At 48.9% G+C, this 22,175-nt stretch overlaps 1 long non-coding RNA gene across 1 annotated transcript; it reads left to right on the top strand.

Annotated features, from left to right (window-relative positions):
- Window positions 1-11,965: 11,965 nt before the first annotated feature.
- On the top strand, window positions 11,966-16,662 carry LOC147649399 (uncharacterized). The gene is made up of 2 exons (XR_015279025.1): window positions 11,966-12,188; window positions 13,412-16,662. It is a non-coding gene; the product is annotated as an uncharacterized LOC147649399 (long non-coding RNA).
- The last annotated feature ends 5,513 nt before the right edge of the window (window positions 16,663-22,175 follow it).

Below are 22,175 nucleotides of genomic sequence, written 5' to 3'. Positions count from 1 at the left end.
GAGGCCCAAGTCCCTCAGGTCTGGGTTTAGCAAGGGAATAAGCAAATAGCTGAGTTGGAAGGAGAAGACAGCTTTGGGGGCTTTGCACTCCAATCCCAAGGCAGCCATGGCTGTCAGCTGCATTGGGAACCCCCTGAACTCCAGATTGCTGTTCCCTACATGTCAGAAGCTGGAAGATACACAGGGTCCTTTTTCAGAATGAACCTGCGTATTCATAGGTAGACAGGAGTACAGCGAACAAATAAACTCCAAATCCTAAAAAAAAAACCATTTATGGTTTTGGCCCTGAAGTGGCTCACTGAGAACAACACTTAAGAGTGGGGATCACCAACCCAGAGAGCATCAGCTGCCTCCAGCCAGACACTGGCGGCATTGGAGCACCAAGACCCAGCAACACAGAGCAGATGATTGCAGAGATCACACAGGGGTGTCTGCTGTTGCAGGTGGTGATGGGCACATGAACATGTCGTGAATGCTCACCTGGGCTTCCCCAGGTGAGAAAAGGGGTGGTTAGCTCCCATTTTGCATTGGAGATGAGATTTCCAGCACCCTTTAGGAGGATAGGTGAGCTTGTGCCCTCCAGGTTATGGACACTGAGGGAGGAAGTGAACGGCCTTCCAGAGACCTGGCACACAGCAAGCCCTGGGCATCCACCCAGTGCTTCTTTCTGTGTCTGACTCAGCTGGTTCTGGCTCTGCTCTGACCTGACCTGGATGGAAATGGGCTGAAACACAGCACAGCAGAGAAGGAACAACCTCAGAGCATGTCCTTGAATCCAAGGACCTTTTCCTATTGTGCCCAGAGGCAACCCTGGCTGGAGCTGCTATTTGGAGGTCAACATAGTGCTATTAAGGCCACTGTTTATCTCATTTCTCCCAATGAGTTCCCATTTATCTGCACTGTGAGGCACTCATTGAGTAGTTACTGACAGGCACAGCCACAGGGTCACTCCTGCTCTGCCCTCTCCATCTCCTGGTGATGTTTCAGGATTGACATCAGGATTGATGTCAGGATTTCTCTCACATGAGGCAGAGCTGGGCTGAGGGAAGAGTTAAAGCTTCATGCTAGGAGCTCCGACCAGAGATCAGAGCATCCTCTCTCTTGGATCAGGGCTCTCATTCCAGCTCATCTCTCTTGGCAAAGGCAGATCTTCTCTGAACGAGATTCTCTTGCACATAACTTGCACATAACACAGGATAACTGCTCTGTTCATCACTTGGAAGGTTTGTTTTCACATTAGGTTTAATATATCTTCTGAAGACTTATCCATGTAATTCACCCCAGCAGTTGGAAACATCTCTGCTGTCCTTGCACAGACTTATCACTGATACCATTTTCCTGATGCTGGATGCTGCAGGAGCATCTATTGAGCAGAGTTCTGTGATTTGCCAAAGGGGATTTTGAGATGCAGAAATAAATGAGCCCTGCTCCATTAATAGCTAACAGCCTGCTGAAAGTATCCCTGGCAGCATGTGTGGCTTGGGAAGGGTCTGGCTGAACTCAGTGAGCAACTGTTCTGTAGAACAGGACTGATACTGTCCTGAAAAATTTTAATTAAAATAAATGCCTGGGAAAGGACCAACCATTTGTGCTGTTGCTTCCTGAGCCTCATCCCTGCTACTGAAGCAGTGTGTTAGTGCAAGTGACCTACCACTAATGCAGCACCAAATTTGCATTTAAATTAAAAATCATATTTTTAAAATAAAGGTTTAATTAAGTCTGTCTGTCCAGGCATACACATTTTCAAACGCTTCACTGGTTTTTATTGACTGGCGGCAGCTCTAGGAGCCTGCATAATGCAGGATGTGTCCTCTCTCCCTCAGATGCTCCAGCATGGCCAGATCCAGAAAAGTTTTGCTGAGCCTCTGCTTCCAGAGCTGTGGTGTCTGTGTCCAGGCTGTAAAACCTCGGGACACTGCTTCCAACAGTGAGTGGCTCTTGGTGTCCTTCCAAGTGGGGTGTCACTCTTGTATCTGGTATTTTTCCTCCCTGTGTTGGCACTGCCCACAGCTGCAGAGGTCTGCAGCATCTTGGTGGTACTGGGGCCATGCCAGTGACTTTCTGGAGAGGTTTTCCCTCTGCTACTTCCCAATGCAGCAGCCGCTTGGGCCAGTCAGGCTGCCTGAAGCAGCCTCAATATTCATGAGCGGGTTGTATAATGGGTGTCATAACCCCAGTGACTTACCCTAAACCAAGTGCCTGGAAGAAGCGGGAGCATCCAGCCCGAGTGAAATGAGTGTCAGGCTCTGCAGGGGCCTGGCTCCAGACGGGACAGGGGCTTGCACAGTTGTTGGCTCCATGTGGAGGGGAGAACCTCAGAGAGGATGTGTTGTTCCTGTGTGGCTTCATGATGGGGATTACAGGCTTCATGCAGGGTTCCTCCAGTTCCTCACACGAAGCGTCTGCCTGCAGCACCCATTGTGCTGTCAGTCAGACCCTCATTCCAACACTGGGGGATCCCGAAGGTCCTTAGTGAGAGTCAGGGATACCCTCTCTGGAGGAGAAGGTCTGTGTGAGGGGATAGGATGGAAGCATTTCTGGTTAGTGGGAATCCCTCACTTGGCAGAGCCCAATAGCCCATTGGAGCACTCCGGCAGCACTGCCTATCTCCCAGGCAAGTCCTCTCAACCACACTGAAGAGTTGTGGTTCTGGTTCTTGTATTCATGCATTCATGTATTCATGTGGTTCATCACACACAGCCCATATTCAAAAATGGATCAGATCCTCATTCACTGGGAGCTCTCTTTTACACCCCCCATTTTTTTAATGTTAAGTATTGAGCCATAACAGACTCTTGATGAGACCCTGTCTGGGCCCTGCCATGCTCTGTGTGCTTGACACCAGCATTCCCATGGACTGGAGAGGCGCTGCTTGGCTCCTCTCTGGGGAGGACCTGGGAGCTTTGGCTGTGTTGGGCAGGTTTTTCCATGGCAGCTCCATTGATGGGATTCAAACTTTTTATGACTTACTAAGCAGGGGCTCAAATTACAGGTGGAGGTCACATAAACACCCATAAATGCTGTGCCTTTGTTAAGGGAAGATCAGGCCAGCCTCATCCAGACAGGTCTCTCAGCAGCTTGAGCCCTGCTGTACTGCAGTATCAGCAGTGACATGTCTCCCTGCTCCTGGATTTGCGGCGAAAGGTGGCTCTGGAGACTGCCTACCAGCCCCAGTTGCTGCACCCTGCTTGGCTCTCATGACTGTGCTGAGGTCCAAGGGCATTGGACCAGCACTGCCAGGTAAAACATGTTCCCTCTTCCCCCAGTGTCACCAGAGCTGTCCCATGGGAATGGTAGTACCCTCTTGGCAGCAGGTACCTGAATCCTTGCTGTGAGCTCTGGGCTGCAGACCCCTGGTTGTTGAGCTGGCACAACTTCATGGAGCCCAGCTCCTCTGGAAACCTTTCATCTCTCTAATGCCATCAGAGACATCTTCTGGCTTTTTTTCATAGAGATGGAAACAGCAGCATCTTGCCTGGCTCCATCCCCGTCTGCAGCCAGCCTGGAGCAGCCACACCACATGCGACCGTGGTGCCTGGCTCCCCGTGTGCCCTGTGTCTGCTGTGGGCTGATGGCACCAGGTTCTGCCCCGGTGGATGTGGAATGTTACTTGCATCATGCACGGTGGTACCTTTTCCTCCCCTGGGTTCTGTGGCCATGGAGCTGGCAAGTTGCTGAGCTGGCTGAGATGACACCAAGGTCCTCTTGTCCTCCCTGTGTCCACATCCTGAAGCTGAGATCCTACCAGGATGCCAGGGCAGTGGTACCTGGCTCCTTGCTGCACTCCTGCCCTCCCTTTCAGCCTCTGCTTGGGTCTGACTGCTCTGATTTCTTGCTCCTGGTTAAGGAACATGAGGTTTTTGACAGATGCCTTTGTCATTATTCTTCCGTTAATGCTGTTGTTGTTTTGTGTTACTGTCAAATTGCATCTTTCTAAAGTCTTTCCCATCCTGTCAGCTGCAGATGAAGCACACAAAGTAATCTCCTGGCTCTGTCTGGGGAAATTGCCTTTTATTATTGATAAGGCACTGCTGCCTTTGGAGGACACAAGTCCGCTGTGAGCTGGAGCAGGAGCTGAGGAGCAACACTCAGCCCTGTCAGTGCCTGTAGGTGATCCCAGGGAGGTAAACCTGTCCCTGGCCTGAGCAGGTGGGAAAAAGAACCAAGCAATGCTGCAGCAAGGTGGGTCTGAGGCTGGGAAACTCTTGTTGGGCACCTCTCCTGGAGGAGAAGCCTGATGCAGGAAAGGGGATGATCCTGCATGCAGCATCCCAGCTTCTCCTGCGCCTCACAGGGAGCAGGGTATCCACCTTCCCTCTTTGTGTTTGTCCCCATTACAAGTGAGTCGTGTGGTACCTGGAAACATGTGTCCACCTTGGCTCAAAGAAAACCCTGTGAGGATGGGACAGTGGGCAAGGAAAATGTGCCATCCTGGATGATTTGGGCTGGGGGCTGCTGTGGACAGAGGTGTGCTGTGCATGCCCACCTCTGAGCTCCCATTTCATTCAGTCCTCTTGGGACCTGGTGCAGCATCAGGGGGAAAGAAATCTGGGTCGTGGCAAAACCTCTCTTTCTGAATAATAAATACTTATGTGTGTTTACAGCGTGTTCCTGCTCCTGGCTGCACAGGAGGGGCTGCAGTACTCGGAGCAGTGAGTGTCCACACACATGTTGTGGAGTGAAAGCATAGGTGTGCCAAGGTAGCTATGGGCCCTTCAGCCATGGTTGACTGATCTGGGGTGACTGCCCTAAACCAGGACAGTGACCCAGACATGACTGGCCCTGGCCCTGGCTCTAGTTCTTGTGCCCATGGCTCTGCTGCTGCTCTCAGAGGGTCTTGGTTTGCTCCCAGCCAAGGTTGGCACTGGCTAATGGCCCAGTGGCATACCTGGTCCCAGGAGCTGGAGAAAAAGTGTAAAGGGTGCTGGCTGGGAAGGCAGCACACAGGGAAAGGACACTGCTCCTCTGTGCACTAGTATCCCCTTTCCAGGGTGGATCTTGAGCTACTGAGGAGCTCCAGTTACACTTCACTTCATGATCAATCCCAGCTTTGCAAAGTGACTGACACTTCCAATCGTGCACTAAGAAGTCCTTGGCACCAGAACAGTTCCTGCAGCATGATTCAGCTGGTGTGAGCTGTTCCTACCCCCAAAGCTCTGTACAACAGACCACTGCTGGACCACTGCAGGAGGAGCAGGGCAGACCCCATTCCCAGGTGTCAAAAGTGGCAGCTTGGAGATCCATGAGGCACAGGGCAGGTGGTGCATTCCGCAACGCAACTTTACAGGAACTGCCTGGATCTTCCCATAGATATTTTTACCCTCCCTTGCCACGTAGCAGTGTGGCCAATGCTCAGCTGTTCCTTTAGCCTTTCTCCCAGGGATCTGTCAACAGTGGGCACAGGGATGGCACCCCTGGTGCTGGTGTTGCATCCCAGGACCATCCACGAGGACCTGCTGCCACCACCGGTACATGTCACAAAACTGTGTTAACTCTGCTTTGTGGGTGCTGTGGAGCAGGACAGACCGATTGTCTCTTGAACACAGCATACAGCTGCCCAAACAAGATCTGGTTGTAGATCCAGGCTTTTTGCAGCACTGAGTTCATTGTGCTTCCATAAAAGTCATTCCTTTGGTGTGGGCCTCCTCCTGCTTGGCTTGGCAGTGGAAGGCCAAAGTCCAAGGTGGTCCATATCCCAGTGGTGCTGTGACCGGAGCCCCCAGGCTGGGAAGGGGCTGAGGGCTCTCTGTTAGCGCCCTTTGGTGATGAAATGGGCAGAAAATTGCAGAGTCAACAAAAGCCCAGCAAAACACTCTTGTTGGAAGCCACCATAGCAAGCGCTACTATTTCGCTGATAAATCTGATTTTCAAATGAGCTGCATGTCAGGCTGGTAAATAATGCATCTTGTAAATGAAGAGAGCTGGAACCAGGCTGGAACGAGCAGCTGGTGCTGCAGGTACAGCAAGTCCTGCACATCAGGGAGAGCAGTGGCAGCAGTTCTTGGGAGCACATTCCCTGCACTGCTTCTCAAATTGCTTTTTAAAGTCATCAGTTCCCACAACACATTCCATGAGCTTTTCCCATAAGCATAAATCCAGGAGTAGCATTGATGAGAACAAAAAGGTTTTATATATATGAACTTCAGAGACCAACAGGGAAAGCAGGAGGCTCTTGAGGCAACAGCCTTTGGGAGAGATGGATCTTTCTCATTTCAGGAGCATTTGCAGCCATATCAGAGCCATTCTGGTGGCCTTCTTGCTCCAGATCCTTGCATACAGCTTTTCCTAGCCTCTTACCACCAAGACTTGAGTAGAACAGATTGTTAATTACTATTAAAAGTCCCAGGAGCTGCACAATACTGTGTGCTTCCTACCTGCTGGGAACAGATAGAGCAGAAACTTGAGGTCTCAGATACATGTGGCTTTGTGCCGGATAAGATTCCGTTACCTCCAGCTTTTTATGGGCAAGCCCAGTCCTGAGTGGACTGTGTTGGGGGGTGGTCTGTCTGGGGGTCTGCTCCGGGTGCAGCCCTGAGCTCAGTGGTTTGATCTGAAGGGTGAGAACTTCAACTCACCATAGCTGATCAGTCTTTAAAATCACTTGTGCTGAGGGCTGTCACTGGCTGCTCGTGGCACATCCCTGTGCACGTGCTAGCCATACAGAGCCCCAAAGTTGCCCTGTTTTGGTTCTAGCTCCTACACAGTTGTTTCAGGTTTCTTTGGATACAGCAGTCAGAGAAGAGACCTGTGCAAGGGAAGGATTTGGAGTCAGAAAACACTTGGACTGCATAGCAGCTGGAGCGCATCCCAACGAACAGGTTTCCTCAGGGCTGCCAGGGAGTAAGCCTGGGGCAGATCCCAGTTAATTTTGTAAGTCCTGTCACCATCACATCTGGTGGGGACCTGAGACCTTCTGCCAAGTAAGAGTACTGGAACAGAGCAGCACCATTGCAAACACACCAGGGGTGGGCCTGGAGCTTGGTTTAATGGCAAAGCTCCAGGAACTATGACTTCCCAGGAGGGCTGCTGCCCATCTCTGGAACAGGCAGTGGCACAGCCTGCTCAAAGAAGCTGTGGCTGCCGCATCCCTGGAAGTGCTCAAGGTCAAGTTGGACACAGCTTGGAGCAGCCTGGTCTACCTGAAGGTGTCCCTTCTCATGGCAGGGGGTGGAATGGGATGAGCTTGAAGGTGCTTCAAACACAAATCATCCTGTGACTCTAAGATCTTTGAGCAGGCTGCAAGGAGCAGAGTTGGTCGGTGATGAATTATGTCCTATTGGAAGCAATTACTGATCAGCGAAGTGCCTTGAGGCAGCCTGAGAGCCTGTAACCAACACAAGGGGCTCCTTGAACACTGCTGAATGTGTAGGGAAGAGTCAATGGCTAATCAAAACTCTAGGTGATTTCCAGGAGCAAACAAAAGGCGATAGTCAAGGTGCTTGTGAACTGGTGTTAAAAGACAAATTCTTCATTGTCAATCCAGCTACCATCCTTGTTCAGTTAAACTCTGCAACAGATCTCCCACAAAGGTAATTTTCTGCTTCTCTGGCTTAATTCTATTCATCTTTTAGAGAGTAATTAGCACCACTTGGTGTTCTTTTAAGCCCAACTAATTGCACCTTGTTTTAGGAGAGAAAGTTAATGCCTCTCCATGTAGGTTAGTGCAGCAATTTATGATGAGAGCTGGGACCAGGCAGAGGTGTGGACCAGGGGCACCATTGCTGCTGCTGCTGCCGCCACCAGAAGCCTGGTGCTTGCTCCATTGCAAAGGTTTCCCAGTTTTAATTTGAGCTGTTTTCTGGATGCTGTGGCTAGCAGCAGCGAGCCCACATTGCCAGTGGCTGCCTCTGCTACTCAGCAATGGTCAGAGGGGTGCAGGACAGACTTGATTGCGCCTGGAAGTGTGTGGCAGCAGAAGGATGCCAACGGCACACCATGGTCACATGGTTATAGAGTCATAGGGGATGGTGACAGGGCCACCACCTGCCACACAGTCAGAGGGGCGCAGCCAGGACCAGCTCTAGTGCCACCAGGGAGGCAGAAGGGGCTGGATGTGGCTGTGAGGCAGTGGTGTGACCCTTACAGGGAAGTCCTCCTCTGGGATAGTCACTTTGTAGTGATATCTGTAGGTCAAGACTCCTGCTACAGTAGCATTTACCAAATTGTTCTTTGCTCAGTTGTGTCCTGCTGTTGCTGCTTCTGAAGGATCATGGAATCACAGAATGGTTTGAGTTGGAAGTGACTTTAAAGCTCATCTCATTCCACCCTTGCCATGAGCAGGGACACCTTCACTAAACCAGGTTGCTTCGCCCTGGCCTTGAACACTTCCAGGGATGGAGCACTTCCACGATGGCTGTTTGACTTCCTTTGCAATGGCAAATGCCTTTGCTGGGGTTCCTCTGCTGAAATCACACCCTGACCAAATGCAACACCAACAAAAATCTGGACTTGTGCCAGACTGCCATCATCAGAGCTCAGCCAGCAAACAGTGCTCAGCAAAAGGCAACTAGACATTGTGTTTGGAGGCCTCATTTGTGGAGCTGCTGATGAGGCATCAGTGACTTTGATGTCAGTGTCAAGGACTAGAAAGCAAATGCTTCCACGATAAATCTTGTCTACTTTAAAAGTAGGTTATACTTTGAAAGCGCTTTAGTTCTTAGGAATTTAATATTTCTATGTCAATTGTAAGACAAGTAATTGGATGGGGAGAAGGTTGTTACCGGAACCTGAGATCAAAGGCAGGATTTGAAATGATGTGCAGGTGGGTGTCTTTGTTCACTGCAAATGTGACTCTGGAGGTTTTGCAGGCACCACCTGTGTTTGAAATCATGGAAGCACAGAATATTCTGAGCTGGAAGGGATCTGCATGGATCAACTCCTGGCCCTGCACAGAACACCAAAATCCACCCTGTGCCTGAGAGCGTTGTCCAGATGCTTCTTGAGCTCTAGCAGCCTTGGGGCCATGACCATTCCCTGGGGACCCTGTTCAAGTGCCCAACCACCTGCTGTGGGAATACCCTTTACCTAATATCCAGGCTAAACCTCTCTGCACGAATGGCAGAGAAGACCACTGTCCCAGCACCTGCCATGCCCAGGGTACTCATCCACAGACTGGTGTGTCCATGGAGGGAGGGGCTCCAGACCTGGGCTTAATCCTCCCTGGGAGGATTGTTTTCCCTTCCATGAGAGTGGGTTGTTTTAATCGCACTAAGCAGTTTATATTGAGGTTATCGAAAACTCTTTCTGCCCATGCTGGGAGATACTTGGGTTGTTTCTAGAAAAAACTCTGCCTCCTCCTGCCCTCGCTCACCCCTTCCTCTCTAGGGAAGGAGTTTCCCACATCCCATATGCAACATTTCCCTGATCTGTCCCTTTCCAAATTGCAAGCTGCACAACTGTGAGCTGGCATCAAGACTCTGAGGTAAGCACAAACTGCCTGAATCCGAGCCCTCCCTGTGGGGCCGCAACCCCAGAGCCCCCGGACATGGAGCATAGCTGCAACACCATGGCCGTGGATTTCCCTGAAAGGATGAAGCAGCACGGTGGAAGTCCCGGGGCACTGTCTGAGGAATTGCCCTCCCTGTGCTGTGCTCTCACCTGGGGAGAGCAAGAATTGTACAGCCCTGTCCCAGAGCTCTATGCCCAGCCTGCCTGAGCAGTGAGCAAAATGGGATCAGTTTAATTATAATTTGATATTCCAGCCTTAAACTTTCTGTAAACCAGTGGCTGCTGGACAGGTGAGCTGGACTCCTGTGCCTAATGTAGATTGATAGCAGATCAGCTTTTCTGTCTCAATTTGCTTATGACCTAGAGAATTAGCAGAGAGGATCTGTTATCCTGCCAGTGCACTAATGGCTTTGGCAAGAGAAGAGCTCCCGAGGGAAGCAGTGGTATTTGCTAACCTTTCCGCAATTTGCTTGACATAATAACACACTCCTCCAAATGTCCTCAGCGTGACTGGCCATTCCCCTTCGCCTGCACATGCCTTGATATTTCACTTTTTAAATTTCACAACTAGTGCACAGTAAGAAAAGGTGCTGAATGCCTCATGTCATTCATCTTCCCTCTCCCTTCAGAGGCTATTCTTAGCCATGCCATCGGTTTAGCAATTCAGAGGGAAGTACTTTTCCTTTTCAAGGTCTCTAAAGATTTCCTATTTCTATATGTCCAGCTAGAAAAGAAAAACAATCTGAATCTGCCTGCCAATCTGCCCTTCAGCTCACAGGTTTTCTCCAAAATGTGTTGCAAGGCTGGGAGCATAGCAGAAACCTTCTCTGGGGGCACTTCTAAAGGCAGTAGGACAACTGAGCACACAGTGTGCTGAGGATCAGGCAGGACACTCCAATGACACACCATCCTAATGAGCGTCTGAAAATTAGTTTTTCAGGCACAGGCAATGGGAGTGGAAGCAGGAGCCCAAAAGGGAGAATGTAATTGCTAGTGGTGAACCAGAGAAAATGCAAGTTAATTCTCCTTCCCCACATACCATTGTGGAGTGGGAATTGCAGCCTGTCTACTGAGAAGCAGAGATCAGCACCTCTCCTTTGCTTGGAAATGGCTTTGCCTAATATCCCAGTGCCCACGGACTGAGCTCAGTGCCCTGTGAGGAGGCACATGCTGCAGGAGGTAGCTGCTTGGACCCTGTGGCTGTGGGATCTTCTGCCCCAAGCACTGTCAGACTCATTAGTGGAAGGGGCACAGCCGATAGGCCTTTCTCAGAGCTGGTCCATGGCAAACATTTCTCCAGGGATGCAGCAGTCACAGCTGTGCCTCACCCAGGTAGGACAAAACAATGGAAAACTGATCAACTAACTAAATTAATTAACTAATTAAAATTAATTAACTGAGTACACATGCACCAGCCCAGTCTCCTTCTCTTCCCACTCGCAAGCAACTCTCCCCCACCTGCAGTACCCAGGGGTGGGAGCTATACAACTGGGGATGATAAATGGAGTTAGTCCAAGCTGCCACCATCACTTCATGTGACAGGTATGTTCAGACACTGTTCTCAGCCCTACAGTCTCCCTGCACACCCACCACCCACCATGCCCTCCCCAGGAATCACATAATTTCTCACCCTGACAGCCCAGTCCAAGTGCCAGCAGCTGCAGCTATTGTTGTTACATGCTGCCATTTATGAGTGTTTTTATTTCAGATTATTACGATTTTTTATTTTATTTTGTTTAGATTATTTTATTCAGATTATTATATTAATTATTCAGATTATTATTATTATTCAGATTCTTGACGTTAAAAGCCCATAATTAAGATAATTAGAACAAAGACATTTGCCTTGTAATCAGCATATATTTCAATAAGATGTTTTAATTTACAGGTGAAACTTCTGAGCTTATTATTTAAATAATGTTATCTATATTGACAACATGCTATATAGATCTGATTGTTTAGGATGTTTATGATCCTCCTTTATTTTTAAATCCTTTTTCAATTTGATGAACACACATCAAACCTCCAGGACATGAGAGAGAGTAGCTCCTCAGGGAAGCCAGGCAGACCTGTGTTAGTGGTTGCTGGGATTGCCATGGGGAGGCACTATACAGAGCCACAGCTTGGTCGAGGCACTGCAGTGATCCTGGAATCATGCAGTACAGAACTGGAAGGTATCCACAAGAATCACTGAGTTCAACTCCTGGCCCTGCACAGGACAATTCCCAAAATCCCACCATCTGCTTGAGAGCATTTTCCAAATGCTTCTTTGACTTCGGCTCGGCTCGGCTCGGGTCGCCTCGGGTAGAGTCGGGTAGGGTCGGCTCGGGTAGACTCGAGTAGACCGGCTCGGTTAGACACGAGTAGACCCGGCTCGGTTAGACACGAGTAGACACGGCTCGGGTAGAGACACGAGTAGACCCGGCTCGGGTAGACACGAGTAGACACGGCTCGGGTAGAGTCGGGTCGGCTCGGGTCGGGTCTGCTCGGCCCCGCCCGGACCCGCCCGGCCCCGAACGGTACAGCCCATCACGGCACGGCTCCGCACGGCCCCGCGTTCCCGCTCTGCCCCCGGTACAGTCCCGCACGGCTCGGTACAGCCCATCACGGCTCGGTACAGCCCATCACGGCACGGTACAGCCCATCACAGTACGGCCCCGCTCGGGGCGGTGCCCGGAGCCGCGCGGCGGGGCCGGGACGGAGCTGGAGAAGGGAGCGGGACCGGGCAGAGGCCGAGAGAGGTGCGGGGTCCGGGGGAGCCGAGCGGAGCGGGGACAGCCGGGGACGGGGGGATACTGGTGGGGAGGGGGGCCCGAGCTGGGATCTGGGGGAACTGAGGTCTGGGTTACTGGTTGTGGTGGGGTCTAAGTTACTGGTGGAGTCCGGAGAAACAGGGCTTCGTGGTTACTGCTGGGGCTTGGGGGAACTGGGGTCAGGGTTTCCTTGTCGGGTTTGGAGGGACTGAGATCTGCGTTCCTAATGGGGTGTGGGGTTACTGCCTCTGGTCAGGTATGGGCTCAAAGGTGGGGTTACTGGGGTGTGGGGTCAGTGCAAGGGTGGGGGAATGGGGCATAGGGTGGGTGGCCCAGCCGGGCTGCTGGGTGGGGTGCAGTGCGACAGGGTGGGGTGGACGTGCCTGGGGTGGGGGTCCCTGGGTGTGGTGAGGGTGGGTCAGCTGCACTTTTGTTGATGCGGGTTGTCATCCCTTGACGGTGGCCTTGGGCTGTGGGTCCCAAGTTGCCTGGTCTCCCAGGCAGTGTCTGACCTGGGATGGGAGCCTGGGGGCTGCTGCCCCATCCCACATCCGTCCCCACAGTCCCCGCTCCAGCAGTGTCCCCATGGACAGCCTTGCTTATGGAGTGGCCGCTCTGTGTTTTCTTCAGAAAAAGGAAGAAAAGTTCCCTTTCTTTACTGCTGAGCTCATTCTTAAACATTTATATTAGGGGGGTTTGTGGGGAGGGGAAATAATTGTGTAATGTCTTAGGAGCAGGGGAGCATTCCAAAAGCATGACTGCGGGGCCTTTTCCAGCACTAGCACTCTGGCAGCCAAGTCTCTCAGTGGCCGCCAACCTCCCTAAACCCAGCCCCAGCCTTCCCACCCCTCCGGGAGAACGGGACTGTGATCCCTGGCTTGCATCTGCGTGGAGTGGGCTGGGAGCAGGGGCTTGGCTGAGCCCCCTCAAGCTAATATCCCTGGGAAAGTGTTCCAGTCGGGAAACTGGACAGTAGAGGCAGTGGTTTGGCTGGCTGCGTATCAGGGGGACCAGTTGCATTTTGTTTCTATTTTTGCCAAGTGCTTTTGGTGTCCAAACAGTTTCAGTTTATGTGCAGCTCCTCCTCCTCAGCTCAGGTAGACACTGCATGAGATTTTATGGACTTCTGCTTGCATCCAGGTTCCTGACAGCTACAGCTTCTCCAGGGAAATATGTAAGTGAAAATAAGCCAAGTCACTATCTTCCTACAGGTTATCAGGAACGTTTAACCAGGCTCACCTCCCGACTTGCTGTTCGCACTGGAGAGGCGCAGTCAGACGTGCCTGCAGCCAGACTTCTGCCAAGGAGAGGGATGGGGAGGGTGGTGTCACCGATGTCCCTGTGCTGGCTGCTGGGTAACAAGTATCTGCTCTGTTCACCTGACAGTGCTCCAGAATACAATGCACCTTCCCTCAGCTGCAGCTGGCAGCCCTTCATTTCTCAGGCTTAAAAATAGTCACAGGCATTATAAACAGCCCTGCATGGAACACAACAGAAAACTTGTTTTTCATCCTCTCCATGTTCCTTGTGGGAACAAATGCTCTTATCTCCCTTCTGTGCTTGGTTGACTTCTCTGTGCAGGACAGAGACGTGGAATATACAGCACATCCAGCACCATGCCTTGTATAGAGGAAATTATCTGTTTGTTTATTTCTGCTTCTATGATGTTCCAAGTTCTTCAGCGGAACCAGGATGAAGTAGCAGCCACTGGAGAATCATTTGGAGACTGGTGCCCACCAGCCTCTGAGCTTTCAAAAAAAATCTGCTCACAGAGGACAGACTTTGGCTCTTTCTCAAGAGCGCCTTCCAAATCCAAGGGCTGTCTGGCATACTCACATTAATGAACACTTGCACGTTAACAGTTATGAAGTTCTTACCTTCTGCTAAAAAGGTATGAATTATGCATCAGGGAAATACATGAGTTAGCGGTGTGTAAAGAGCTTGGAGCGGCCCACGGATCCAGTGTGCGGAGGCGCCACAAGCCCTGGGGTTTTCCTATCTCTGCCAGCCCCATTCTGGCTGTCGGCAAGTCAGTGCACGGGCTCCCGTCCCAGTTTGGTGCATGCCCAAAGGCTGGCCTGGGAAGTCTGTGAGCATGTCTGGCTCTGCTCTCCCTGGGAAAGACACAGCTGCTGCTGCTGGCCCTGCCCTTGATACGCCACCAGCTTCACCACATTGGACTTTCCCCACAGAGTGAAAATAATGAAAACCAGAGCCATGTCATTTTGTGGTAATAAGGCATTTTCTGCAATCCTTCACAGCCTGCCCTTCACTGCCACAGGGACTAGCTCTCGGTGGTGCCTTTAAGCCTGGCAGTAGGTTTGGTTTTTGGGAACCGCCACGTATGTTTGCTTCCCGGGGTGGGGAGGGCCCATTGGAGGTTTTCTCCCAAATTTACCCTAAACCATGACAGGGGACCTGACTACATGGGGCTGGGTGTTCATCCCACTCGTGTGCTGCAGCTATGGCAACATTGCCTTCCCAACCTCGTTCCCTAAATTAGCTGCTATTTAGGCTTTGTTTATAGCTCTGCTTAACAAACGGAGTGTTGCATGTAAAGGTTCTTATTTATTATTTGGCAGATGGGGATCTGTTAAATTCCAGTTGGAAATGAGTTGTGGGAAGATCAGGCTCTTTGCAGAAACTTCCTTCTAAAACAATGGAACAGGACCAGGGACATGGAACTCACGCACCTATGGCACTGCCCTGGGAATGAAGGACAGCAAATAACAAAATTAACTTCATAGAATCATAAAATGGTTTGGATTGGAAGGGCCCTTAAAGCTCATTATCTCAGCCCTGCCATGGGCAGGGACTCCTTTCCCAGGCCAAGTTGCTCAGCACCATACAGGATTCTGTGCCACAGCTCCCAGGTCCTGTTGTGCCACTCATGCCCATGATGGTCTCCTGCTTTATGTATGCAGCAAATCTTGTAAGATTTCCTGTCTTTTTTCTCTTCCTTCTCTCTATGCACAGTCCATGAACAGCCGCCTCTCTGCCTGCTGCTCCGTATGGAATTTTTACAGGTGCAATGTACATTTTGACAAGGATTGTGAAGGCCCGAGGGCAACAGAGATATTAATTGCACACTGAATATTCCACTCATTACAAGGACAAAGCTTCCCATTAAATAATTCACAAGTGGAAGACATGCTGAGGAAACTACCTCTCCAGAATAGTGTCCAGGCTCCCATGAGCTGAAGGAGAGTTGCAAACAAGCAACAGGCAAACGGTTTGACAGAGTTTTATTTTCTCCCAGTACCACTATGATCTATAAGCCATAACAGGCAGATCTTTCCAAAGAAGCTGTAAGAACTCGTTAATATTCATGCTTTTAAATAACGAGGCAGCAACGGCTCAGCAGCGATTATACCCAGTAAGTTTTGATGCACTCAGCTCACATCCCTAGAGGCTCCAGCTCTATCAGCTGGGCTGCTAGGTGAAGGACAGGATGCTCTGCTCCTCTTGTCTTGCTCTGGCTTGTCTCCCACCAATCCAGCCGCTGCTGTTTTCCATCAGTCTGCATCTCTCAGCTAGTGGCTGTGCTCTAGGTAAAACCCCACTGCTGTGTTTACCCATGCAAGCCAATCCTCGAAATCTGGCACCAGGCAGCATTCAGCATGAACCTGCAGTTAATTACACCTTCTTGCTAAAATAATTGAGTAGCCTACATTCTGATTGCAGTAATTGCATCCTAATGAACTTATGTGTCAGCTTGTTGCACACAACTTTGGTGTTCCATAATATATATAAATATATAAAAATATATATAAATACCAAGTTAAGTTCATAGTTCAATCTCGAGGCACCTGAGGCACAAGGAGTCCAGAACCAACCTCTTGAATGGAGAAGGCTGGATTTGATGTTCTTGGAGGTCTTTTCCAAATTTAATGATTCTATGATTCTATTCTATAGTCACTCCAGGAGCTCAGCTGGGGGACGGCTCTGTTCCAGACCTTGTCAGGAACAGAGTTGGGCTTCGCTGGACAAACAGTGGGATGTGGCTCCAGTGCTAGACCAGTGCTGGGCACCTCCTGCTCTCAGCCCCAGCTGCTGGAAAACACTGCTGATGTTCTGCCAGTCCATGCTTCCATGGACTTTCATGGGTTCCTGAAGAGTCAGAGAAGAAACTAATAAAAAAGGTTAAATTAACGTTGCTAACAGAAAAGTGTAATCCTATTGACTTCAGTGAGACTTAAAAGCAAACAGTTATGTTAACTATTAATTGTTATAATTAAGAAGATCAGATCAGAAGCCCAACCTGTGCTTTATGAAGAAAATTAAAGCTTCTACAAAAGTTACTAAAATGATGACATGCTCCCATTATGGCTCTTTACAGATCATTACTTATTGTCAATGTTGTTCATGTTTGCTACCAAAATACAAATGATAGCTTTCTACAAAACTGTGCATGTTAGTTAACCTCATTAAATCCTAAAGGATTAGTCAGCTGTTCCTCAAAGTTATGTGGCTTGGAAAGTGATTTTCTAATATGCAAACTTCAAAGGAATTTTGAAATCCTGCAGCGTAAGCGAGACAGACAAATGTTAATCCACTGGAGTGCTGCTTAATGGCCTGTTTAATTTTTGTATTGCTTGGTCTTTGTAAGCAGCTGGACATGAAGGCTGCTTGCAATTCAGCTTCCTCTTGAACCACCCCACTCATGGAACATGGATTCCTCTTCCACATGGATGACAGTGCTTGCAGGTATGGCCATGTTCCCGTGTCCTTTCCCCAACCTACAGCTATGCACGGACACAAACCCACCTGGGGAGGGACTCCACAAGCTCACTGGTGGGTGATCACAGACTCCACAAATGGTTTGGAAGGGACCTAAAAACTCATCTCATTCCAAACCCCCTGCCACGGGCAGGAACCTCTTACCACTATCCCAGGTTCAACCACGGGATTATCCACGTACAACCTGGACTTGGACACTTCCAGAGATGGGGCAGCCACAGCTTCTCTGGGCTGCCTGTGCCAGGGCCTCAGCACCCTCACAGGGAAGAACTACTTCCTAATACCTAACCTAATTGTTTCCTGTTTTAGTTAGTGTTAGGGAGTGCAGGGAGTTTGTGCCTGCCCAGTGTATCATGCAGAATTGGGAACCCACTATCACACAGGCTTGGTGGGGACTACTCTGACTCAAATAAATAATGCTATTAACTGTGAAGTAGTGAAGGAATAAAACACACTGCATTTTGAGAGCACAAAGAACTGAAACCCACAAATTAATTAAGGTTCACAGCCCTCCTGTACAATACAGAGATGATTGCTCAGTTCACAGTTCATGTGGGATAAGAGGGAAAGGGATGTGGCACAGTGATAGCAGCTCTGTAATATAATAGAAGAAGCACAAGTGTCACTTCAGCCCCAAGAAGCTTCTCCTGCTTCCCCTGCATCTCCTGGGGCTCACAGGGGACTGGAGGAGCTGGGCTTGTGCACTCCAGTGCTGAGTAGAGTCTGGACAGAGATCCCTGGCTCTAGTCCCATCCCATTGCCTCTCCCCATTAAGCCCTGCAGTATCAGCCACGTTCTGCCAGGACACTCAGATGAAGCTTGGGATCCTCACCCGTAAGTGTTGGAAGATGTTGCTGTAATGGAGACTGCCAGCAGTCAAGTCAGCAATCCAGGCTGAAAAATGTACTCATTGCTGTGTTATCAGCTGGGAAACCTGTTAGTAGTAAAAATACATGAGAAGAAGAAAGGGCACATGAATGTTTAAAGGGACGAAAGCTTTCTCAAGGATGACACTTAGGCAGGCCCAGCATGAGTCTGTGTGTCAGACGTATCAAAAGGCTGCTGTATGGAAGTATTTTGGTATGTCTGATATGCAGGGAGCACAGCTTTGCCTCAGGGATCTTATTTCATTCACCTGAAAATGAAAAGCATCACACCATACCCTGGAGACCAGTGAAAGATCCTGACATTGGACTCAAGGATCTCAAAAGTCTTTTCTAACCTAAATGATTCTCTCTTCTACCAAGTAAAGCAGCAGGATGAGAGGAAATGGCCTCAAGTTGCACCAGGGGAGGTTTACATGAGATACTAGGGAAAATTTCTCCACCAAAAGGGCTGTCCATCATTGGAACAGGCTGCCCAGGGCACTGGTGGAGTAACCATCCTTGGAGGGATTGAAAAAATGGGTGGATGTGGCACTCAAGGACAAGGATTAGTGGTGGCCTTGGCAATCCTGGGTTAATGGTTGGACTTGATGGTCATAAAGGTTTTTTCTGACCTAAAAGATGTCATGATTTTGTTTCCTGACTTTTATGTCAATAACAGATAGTGTCCAAACCCACAGGAGCCATCTAGAAACAGGATATGTGCTTTTTTCCTTCTTTTGTGAAACCGGTTTTGAGGGCTGACAGTGAAAGATGAAGCACTGTGTACTCCCTCCCGTCATCCTTCAGTGAGGTTGAGCCCAGCAGTGGGACTTGAGAAGTGATATCTGTAAAACAGATGCATCAGCAAAGAAAGAAAAGTCCCTGCTTTGTGAGAGGGAAATTAACTCTGATGTCTTAATTATAAGTCAGAGGAAAGGCTGGTGCTGGGATGGTGAGCTTTGAAGATTATCATATTGTCATTATTCATTAATGATTACAAAAGAAGCTACCCCTAAATGATCATGGTGGAGTATAATAGTAAACCTATGAAGCCTCTAGTAGATACCATTTACTCCCAAACTGTCCCTTACTAATAACTTATTAACAAAACCCAGCAGTATTAATCAGGTTTTGGCTACAGTGACATGTGTTGCCGTATAAAAACTGCCAGGAGAAAAAAGAATCTAAAAAAACTCTTCCCTTGTGTTTAGAGCAATACTTTAATAACTGAATTATAACAGGACAAGAGTTCCAGAATTGTGAATGTCATAACGTAGTGGGAGGATTTTTATCTGGCTGTTACGGGAGGGAAAAAATAACAAAATAATAACGTAGAGAAAGGTGTCTCACCAGGGTTCTCAGAGGAGAAGCGACATTGGTACATAAGATCTGGTTCTCAGACTGCCTCTGCAATGTGCTGAAAACCATGGTGAAAGGGGGGAACCCAATCCAGAGCTGGGCACAGTGCAGTAGGAAGACCACAACTTATTTCTCAGTGAACACTCAGCTGTGGCACCTCTCGGCAGGAGTGTCGCGGAAGGCACAGAAAATAAGGAGACTTTTGCGCCTCAAGAGTGGGCAGCTCTGGGTGAGTTGCCAGGTACAGCCCGAACCCAAGGTAACTCAGAACCACAGGCATGTACTTTTCCCAAAGATCTGCCTCTATTGTAGCCACATCTGGGTGACCTCAGCCTTGAGGTAAACTGTTTTTCTGTCAGAGTGTGTTATTCTACTTCTTGAACTAAAATGTAAATTAACTTAAAGCCTTTGTAAGCAGCTTATTCAATATGAGCTGCAATTACAGCTGGGACTGTAAAAAATGGCTCTCTGTAAAACTTTTATCAAAGTTATTTTTCATTATTTTTGCTATCTGTGATGCGTCTGGATTTTCCAAACAGCAAATAATTCTGCACTTATCTCGGTTCCTTTGGTAATATTTTTATGACACATCTACTGAGACTTTAGCTACATTATTAATATTCAAAAAGAAGAATGGGGACAGTCTTTTCTAAATAAGTCTGTGTAAACCCTCGCATGCTGCTGCTTAAATACTAATCATGGAAAGACAAGGAATGTATTAATCATATAGATTTTTGCAAGTAATGTAACCAGATCTGCATGAGCTGTTGCTCAGAATAATGAAGGCAGTAGTCCTCCAGCTGTGCAAGGCTGATCTACTCAAATGAGGCTTTCTGGAAGGTTTGAGTAGTTGGAAGACTGACGAAGTGACAAAGTCAGTGACGTCAATAGCAGTGAAAGAAAGGTTGTCTTTCTCAATCTAAAATCACACCTGGAACACCAGGGAGAAATCCCAGACGGCTGATGCACACACAGGTAACCCTAGCGCTCCCTCCATTTGTAGCAGGGTGGAAGGAGACTTGGTTTCACTTCCTAACACTCCACTGCTCCCCCTTGATCCTCTTTTCTAGAAATCCAGAGAACTGTTAGTGTGTTATTGCAGCTCTGACCCCCTCTCCTCTGTCTGTAGGCCTGGTGGAACTGAAGAGGGCAGGACAATGCCTCAGTCCACTGTCACTGGTTCCAGTTCACTCAGATATTTCAAGGTATCTATGAAAGACAAGCTCAGACCTCATGTGCAGGACTCAGGCTGGGAGGCGATGACTGACAGGAGTGGGCATCAACTCTCAAGAAATTAGATTTTCCTTTTGCATTCTCCAGAAAAGTTTGTGCACAGACACAGAGGACTGCAAGTGTTGCTCTATGAGCTTTGACTGGTCCTCCTTGTTTCCCCAGCTGCTCAAGCAGCTGATACTCAGTGAACAGAGAGAAAGTGACTGGTGAAAAGGAGCAGGAATCAGAGAGGAGCTGGGGATTACTTTTAAGAGACAGAGACTGGAACAGGATTTTGGACCATGCCAGCTATCCCAAATCCCTGTGAACAGGGTTATAAAACTTGACAAGGCTGCTACAGATATTTCAGGTCCTATTAAAGATGTAAAACCACTGACAGAGATGAACCGCTTACAGATGCTAACTCACTGCTGGTGAAGGAGGCTGACAGCAAGGGGAAGGTCAAGCAAAGGATTTTAGTGGGCGATGATCAGAAACATGCCCAAGTGGGGAGAAATGGCTGAACAGATGGTAAAAATGGTAAAACATCACCAAACCAACAGCTTCTGCCACTCCTAACAAATGGATGAATAGCATACTTTTCCAGTCAGTCCCACATGCAGAGGAGAGTTGGCCTGTGGCACCCATTAGCCAGGGTTTTATCCCAGTACATACCCTTCTCAGTCATTAAATTTAGAGCTACAAAGTTGATCAAGAGACTGGAGTGTCTCTCTTATGAGGAAAGGTTGAGGGATCTGGGCCTCTTCCTCCTCAAGAAGGGGTAACAAAGAGAGGACCTCATCCATGTCTGTAAGTGTTTAAAGAAGGGCTGCCAAGAAAATGGACCAGGCTCTGCTTGGTGGTGCCCAAAAACAGGACAAGAGGCAATGGTCAGAAAACCGATGCACAGGAAGTTCCACCTGAATATGAAGAACTTCTTAATATGTGTGTGATGCAGCACCGGAACAGACTGCCCAGAGAGGGTGTGGAGTCTCTCTCACTGGAGGCGATGAATGGTCTGTACACAATCCTGTGCCATGTGACCCTGATGAAGCAGAGAGGTAGGACCATATGACCCACTGTGGTCCCTTCCATTCCATTCCAATCTAACCCATTCTGTGATCTGTGATTCTGTAATTCAGTAGCAGTGGCCCTCACCTCTCTGTCAACGGTCCCCTGGTCCTGTCACACTGGGTCCTTGCCTCCCAGATACCTCAGTCCTGCTTGCCTTTCTTAGCCATGCATTTTACAGCTTTTCTCCAACCTTGTTTATTCTTCAAAGCATTAAGCTATAGATCTAGACTTAAACACTCCATTACTACATTTAGACTCTAAAGCCAATATGTAGATTTCAAACCCATGCTGAAGTGCTGTAAAACCTCGTGACTCTCCACTCAGTGTTTGAGTGGGCCTTTATCCCCTCTTTGCATTCATTGGCGTCGGCGGTGCTTGATCACATCATCTGCATCCCAGAGAGAGTAGCAGAGGGGTATTTGCATAGGCTGCTTCTTTATTCACATTGACAAGTCTTCTTAGTTCTTCTCATTAAATCTACCTCACCATCCAACCGTACTTGGAGCAGGCACATGTGGAGCAATCTCTGTAGTTACTTTTTAAAATTTATTCTGGAAGGTTTGACTCCTGTGGGTGAGGCACAGAGAAAACAGCAAAGAAGATGAAAAGTGCTTGAGAGTGTATTACTGAATGTCCTGCACATCCCTGCATGACACCTGCTCTCGGAAATTATTCTCCCTGTTTCAGAAGTGCCTTGTTTGTTGTTCTCTTCCCCCTCTTTTTT

Source organism: Cyanistes caeruleus, chromosome 24, assembly GCF_971803275.1.
Source record: "Cyanistes caeruleus chromosome 24, bCyaCae1.hap1.1, whole genome shotgun sequence".
Taxonomy (NCBI): Eukaryota; Metazoa; Chordata; class Aves; order Passeriformes; family Paridae; genus Cyanistes; species Cyanistes caeruleus.
This window is presented reverse-complemented; position numbering and strand designations above follow the sequence as displayed.